Source organism: Felis catus, chromosome A3 (genome assembly GCF_018350175.1).
Source record: "Felis catus isolate Fca126 chromosome A3, F.catus_Fca126_mat1.0, whole genome shotgun sequence".
Taxonomy (NCBI): Eukaryota; Metazoa; Chordata; class Mammalia; order Carnivora; family Felidae; genus Felis; species Felis catus.
In genome coordinates, this window is record NC_058370.1 from 71150490 (window position 1) to 71157859 (window position 7370).

A 7370-nucleotide genomic window follows, 5' to 3' on the forward strand; every position below is an offset into this window, starting at 1 on the left:
CTTCTGACTCATCAAAACTGACAAAATACATAAAAAGAAACCCGGGAAAAATATCATTCTATATTTTCAAATGCAAATTCTAGAGCATCTTTAGGTAGATAAAAAAAAATACACTTTAGAAGCTAAGTATAGATTGTGGGAAGACATTTGACATTATAAAGTTATAAAGGCAGCTGTAAACTTCTCTGGAACCTGAAGGAATGCCAATACTTGTGTGAATCACACTGGAATTAACTTGGCTGGTTCCCAAAAATAATTTTTTAGATGGAAGAGTAATTGCCAGTCTATGAGGTCAGAAACAGCTCCAAAGGAGTCATGCTTATCTTTGGTTCAGTTCTTTCACTGCTAGTAGCTTTGCTCTTCTTGCTAAATAGGTGTTGTATATTGGTTTGGTATGGTTTCAAATCCACTTTTTACGACTCAGGTGAAGTTGTTTTCATCTAAGGGTGAATTTTTTTACATTCAGGAAGGTGTGTTGGGATGTTGTTATCAACATCTGTTAATTGTCAAGAAGTACTCAGTAGCTCAACTGTTAACAGGTGCTGCTAAGAACGTATCAGTAAGAACATATGGAAGAGGAGCTATGACAAAATTGATATTTAAACTTTAAATATCAAGAATTTGCGAGGACTTACCAAGTGTTCAGTCTGGGCAAGACTACCCTTTGCTGATCTAAATAGCTTTCCAACAACTGTGGGCCATTTGTTTCTGCTACAGCAAGGCAACTTTTTTCCAGTAGTGGTGAAAATTGTGCAGCGGCCCCTTGAAGGAAATCATCCTGCCCACCAGAACTGGCAGCCTCATTTCCCTAGCAACCTGCTCCAGCAACAAGGGTCCTTTGCTCTGGCTCTCGCAGCACTTGGTTGGCAAAGCCGACTCTTCGGAGAACCAACTTGTTGAAAGGTACAACTAAATTTTGACTTTGTTTCTTCCATCTATCCTTCGCCTTGAACAAGAATGTAATTAATCTCTTATTGGTTTGGAGTATGTTATTTTTATTAGCTTATTAAAATATGTAATTGGCTTGGGGAATATTATTATAGGTTATAATTCCTGTAGTGAACCTATATTAAATTATTGGCAAAGACATTCTTAGTTTCTGAGCATAATTTGCCTCAAACAAAACAAGTTATATGTGAAAGAATCCTAATACAAAAGACAAAACATAGTTTATATGTAGGGGCCATTTTTCCTGAACAGTAGTCATTTGAATCTTGGACTTATAGCAGGTAACACAAAGTTCTTTCATGATTTATACAACCCCCCCCCCCCCGCAGCGCCCCGCGGTGTTAATTACTTAGGGGTGTGTGTGTGTGTGTATGTGTGTGTGTGTGTGTGTGTGTGTATATACCATATACCACATTGGTCTTTTTTCTACTATGGATGTTATTCTATCCAGCAATTTAATTTTTTTATGTTTGTTTATTTTTGAAAAAGAGAGAACAGAGTAAGAGTGGGGGAGGGGCAGAGAGAGAGGGAGACACAGAATGGAGAGAGGGAGACACAGAATGCAAAGCAGACTCCAGGCTCTGAGCTGTCAGCACGGAGCCTGATGTGGGGCTCAAACTCACAGACCGTGAGATCATGACCTGAGCTGAAGTCGGCGGCTTAACTGACTTCGGTGGCTTAAGTCGGTGGCTTAACCGAGCCACCCAGGTGCCCCATATCAAGCAACTTAATATAGAATTTAAGTATAAAAGTTGCGAGCTGAAGTATCCATATGTTAATGAGCAAAAGAGTAAACTCCAATGTGTTTAAGTAGTAAAACAATAGTAAAACAATAAAGATAAGGGGAATAAACAAAGCAGAATTTGGGATAAGGGCAAAGGGGTACTTATAATAATAGAATTTAAAGTAATGCCAGAAAAAAAATTCCAGTAGCAAAAAGAAAAAAAAAATTAGAGAAATGAGCAGTTTGTCTGAAGAAATGAAAAAATTAGCTAATTCATGATTCATAGGAAACAAGAAGATAAAAACTGGAGACAGTATAACAACCTAAGAAGCAATGCTGGCAAAGAAAATGAAGTTAGCAGAATTGGAAAGAAATGAAAAAATAACTACTGACTAAAACTCACCGGGGAATACTTTTTTAAAAATGTGAACATACATAAACCAGCAGGACCAAGTAAAATGGGTCCCTGGGTGTTGAGGGAATTGACTAATGAACTTCCGAGCACAGTCACAATTGCAGCTGGAAAGTCATGGAGCACTACAGAGAACTAGAAAATTGGAAAACAACAAATGTGGCATCATTTACTGAAAAGGGGGAAGCATTGTTCTATCATGTACCTTCCAGTAAGCTGAATGCCAACACTTTAAAAGAACAAAATAGACTATTAGAGCTGCCCTACTTGAGTTCCTCCGGGGCAAGCACTTTATTGTGCATGGTATATGACTCAATTTGCAGGACAAGGGGCAACTCAGTAACTAATGTTTGCCCGAGAGGGTAACTGAGTCACAGTCAATATGACCTGCTTGGCCCATTCAGTTTTTTCCCACAAAATCATATACAGGATAACAGAAATTAAAAGCCACATAGCTAAACATTTTTGATACTCATAGCACAGAATTAGTCACCAAGAATAACACTACTTTGCAATGCAATGGGATAGAAGACATGAGTGTTAATTTTATTTTATCATGGAGCTCTCAAGGGCTTAGATGTTTGGCTGGATTTCAGTCCCAGCTCCCACAATCTATTTTTTGACTACAGAAATTGATCATATCTCTGAGTTACAGATTGTTCATCAATAAAATGTCTAATAATAATGATTACTTATTTATGTAATGTTTTTCATAAAAAACAGGGCAGCTACTGTGAAAATTAAATAGATAACATGAGTAAACAAGCTCATTACATCAAACAGCACCTGGAAAAATACCAGGGGCTTCAATAAAATTTAGTTCTATTCCCTCTCTCCATCTCTAACACAAAAACATTCTTTAATTCTTTAGCACAACCATTAAGTTTTGAATATAATTAGATGGGCGATACCTTTCTATATTAACGTTAATTAGATTGAAATAGGGGGTCTCTACAGGAAAACCAAAGTTCAGCCTCTTGGTAAAACATTGCACAAACGTTTGTTAAGTCATCTCTTCATACAGAGAAACTAAATTTCTAATCGTGGCTTTGGCTTCTTGTGTACATTTGGACTTGAGAGGTATCAATAAGGTAATGTGGCATATCCCAATGGAAGCGGCAAAATATGATGATGGGCTGTTCATTACCGTGTAAATGATAAAAATACACTATGTGCATAGCTTTTTTTCATTCTCTGTAAAAAGCTTTATTCATTCTTTTTTCATTCTATGTAAATGTGCTTTCTTTAAATTAATTTAAAGTTATTGCAGTTAATTCACAGCAAGGATAAATTATCAGAGATCTAAGAAACTTGACTATTGACTGTGCTCTCACACAGATTTGTTTACTATCTCCCTATCTGTAAACTAACCTGCAGTCTCCTTTCCTCTGTTACTTCAATCATTTAGTATATCAGATAATGGAGATGCCTTTTTAATTATTTCAAAGGCATTCTTTTTTGTTATATTTAAAATAAAAAGTTTCTATCCTTTTATAGAAATATTTATCATTATTTGGCTTTAATAAAAAGAAACTTCTAAAACTGATTTTAAAACCCTCCCAATCAACCAATGAGAACCTCCACTGTCCCACAGAGATCATCCCACCCTCTGAAAGTCAACCAGTTGGTGGCAGTAACAATTCTTTAACAGAGGCAAAAGTCACCCGATTTCTAAACACTCCTGTTTCTACCAGCCTATCAGTTTTTGATACGCATGTTTCCCAAAAACACCTATGTAAGATCAGCAATGGTCTTTGTTCAGAGATACTGTGTCTTAGAAGCACAACTCTCCATCGCTGAGCAAGAAATAAACAAAAGTTGGATTTCAAGTATTCAGTAGCAATTTCTTCCTTCCACATACTTAGTAGACAACAATCAGAAAAGTTGAAATTATGTCTCGAGTCATTTGTAAACAATTTCAATGTCTTTAAGTCACATTTTGGTACATTCTATTCACAATGATTTGAGACACTAAATCAAAGAAAACTAACTCTCCTGAGATAAGTAGGCAATTTTATAATTTATTCCTTGCTTAAACCACAAATAAATGATATTTCTGTGTACTATCTGTGAATCAGCATTTACTTGAATTCAAAGATCCAAGAATTGTACTTTTTGCTATGTTAAAAGCTTTATCTAAAATGAAATCCTTAAGAAAAGGAACAGGAAATATATTTGTTCAGAAACGAATTATATGTGGTGCTGGTGCCTTTAGGGTTTTTACCCCCTAACTTTACTTGGTCTAAAGACAAATATTAGCATCTAATCCCATCTTCATAAGCTTTATATGCTCAATAGTATCCTAATTTCTCCCAGGTAATTAGGAACTCATTAGTTATCATTCAAACCGCTGGGAATAGACACTGCAAAATTCATTGTTCACTCGCCTAATTTATAGAGAAGCTTTTATACTGGTGGTCACTCCACACAATAGAAAAGCAAACACAGACCACAAAAATAATCCCTTTAGTATATAATTACAATGAAACTCTATTAAATTGTCTTAATGGCCCCTAAACCTCAGAGAACAACTTTGCAGTCATTGAACTCTTCTAAATTCCTACCTATTCAAATTCTGTCCATCACATTCTAAAATTATACATACTCTATTAAATTGATGTGGTGAGGAAAATGGACACATTTTGATCTTGTATGAAAGGACTGATTGCAGAATCCAAGAGAGATAATTTTAAGCTAGGATCAACCATTCCAGGTAAGTTTAGCAGAGTTAGTATTTCTTCAGGTTTTTTTTTGTTTGTTTGCTTGTTTTTGTTTTTTCCCTCTCTCCAGCTCTGTTTCCTCTCCCTTGGAGACTTCTATTAAGTATGTGTTAATTTTTTTCACCATGTCATGTCATAAGGGCGTTACTGGCTTTTCTATTCCTTTTTTTCCTTCTCTGTATTTCACTTAGATATTTACTACTGACCATGATCAAGTTTCCTAATTGTGTGCTTTTTAATAATAGTTATTGGGGCATCTGGGTTGCTCAGTTGGTTAAGCAGCCAACTTTTGATTTCAACTCAGGTCATGATCCACTGTAGATCAACCTTCCTGTTGGGCTCCATGCTTACAATGCAGAGCCTACTTGGGATTCTCTCTTTCCCTCTCTCTCTGCCTGTCCTCAGCTCCCATTCTCTCTCTCTCTTTCTCAAAATAAATATATATTAAAAAATAATAATAGTTATTAATTCCATCTGCTGTATTCTTAAATTTTGTGTTTTTATGTTTTAGTGAGAATTTTTATTATTTTTATTTCTAGAATAAGCATTTGATTTCTTATAGATTTCAGAACTTAACATTATCAATGTTTTCCTTTTTTTTTGGAAAATAATCATAAAACTGTTCTGATAATGCCAAATCATCTGTATCACTATTGGTTAGTTTATTCTGCTTTTTTTCTCTTAGCTTTGTGGTATTTGGTCCTGTTTCTTAAAATGCCTCATATGTCAGTTATCAGTATACTGCTTGTCAGCTCCAAATATACCCTTCATTGTTCTGGTTGTGATACTGAGAAATTTCTTCTTTGTTGGGTGGCATAATTTTAAGCTTTGTTAGTAGACAGCACCAGAGGAATATGGGAAAGGGAAGGGGAACTTCTGGTTCCTCTGTGTACTGTCTTGATAGTCTCCTGCATCAAGTAGCAGTCATCAGTGCATGTCACCTCCCCATGGGAAGCATCCCCCCAAATCCCAAAGGGAATCTTCTCAAGGTACTGCTACTAATTCAGTGAGTTTTATGCTTGCCACTTTCCTGTGGACAATTCCCTTCAACACCCCAATAGTTGTCAGTGGATTCTAGGTACAGCAGCTCCCTACTGACAGCACTGTCTGGCACCCCAGAGGGTAGATTGCCAACCACTTCCATAGCACAGTACCTTTATGTGGTTGGTTTCCCCAAGCCCCAGCAGAGGGATTCCTAGAGATTTCTACCAGTGCTACATACAACTCAAAGGATGTCTTTACTATCTAGTGGATAGTAGCTACACCATCTCTCAGAAGCTCTAAAGGGAGAGTATTCTTTCAGATTTGTTCCTTAAATGTTCACTCTGCTTTAACCCTAAGAGTAATGACTTCTTTTTATATCAGATATCCCTGTTTCCTTTAGAATTACCTTCACATCTTGCAGCTAACACTCCATTACTATAATTTCCTGTTATTGTTAATAATTCTTGATAAAAAATATTTCCACATTCAAACAGCTCTCTGGTTTGTGGCCCCTGATTGGCCCCAAAGTTGGTACTGGGAAGATGGGATCTGAGGATTGATTTGATCTTGACTTTGGCTTTTAGTTTTGAAATCCTTGAAATGTGTTGCTGGTAACAAATGACATAAAGTGACATTACAAATAATAAAACTATAAACTATAGTTATAATGGAATGCCCATGAAGCAAGTTTCTTGGAAGCCCAGTTGGATGACAGACTTGACTTTTGTGGTAGTAGCAATGACTGCCAGGACTATGGTGTGCAGGGCAGGCATCAACTTAACACTTAGTGCATAGGATCACTTACAGAAAGAAAATGACAAGATCCTTTAATCTCAATTTCAGAAACTGATAACAAGAGAACTTCCATGACAGTCCTAAATTAATCTCTTATTTCTTACACCCATGAGGCTAATATTGCTGAAGAAACAAATGCAAAATCCAGTTGTACTGGTTGCTGAGTTACATTGTCAGTTGAATTTAGTCTTCAGAGTTTGTGTGTGAAGGTTAGCACATTAATTCTGAATGAGAGGGATCCTGAAAACATGAAACAATCTTGAGCCCTCAAATCACTTTGGTCCTCTCTTACCACTAGAAATGCCTTGTTTTCTCAGTTAACTAGCTTTCCTTTGCTCGAAAATCTGTCGTAATATCACCTGGGGCAGATGCCTATCTTAACATTTGTCCAACTCACCAGTTTGGCCTTTGCAGGGATTGGATAGGTCTCAGAATAACTGTAGATTATTAGAAACTTAATCAGATAGTGACTCCAATTGCAGCTGTTCTTACAAATGTAAAACCTTTACTGGAATAAATAATACCTTTTCACCCATAACATTTTTCAAGGATTACCAAAAACAATTTACATTTACATTTGGTTGTCTACTTTGTCTGAATAAGAGATAGCCAGAAGCATGAATCTATGCATTCATAAGGAGTTGACAACTGTTTGGCTGAATGGTCAAAGATTTGAAAAGAACAGAATAGAAAATTAGTAATAAAGAAGTATTGAGAAGAGGACTGGATGATCCTTTCAGAATGGGCACAAACTGTGAATAAATTTGCATATCACATTAAAGTCCAA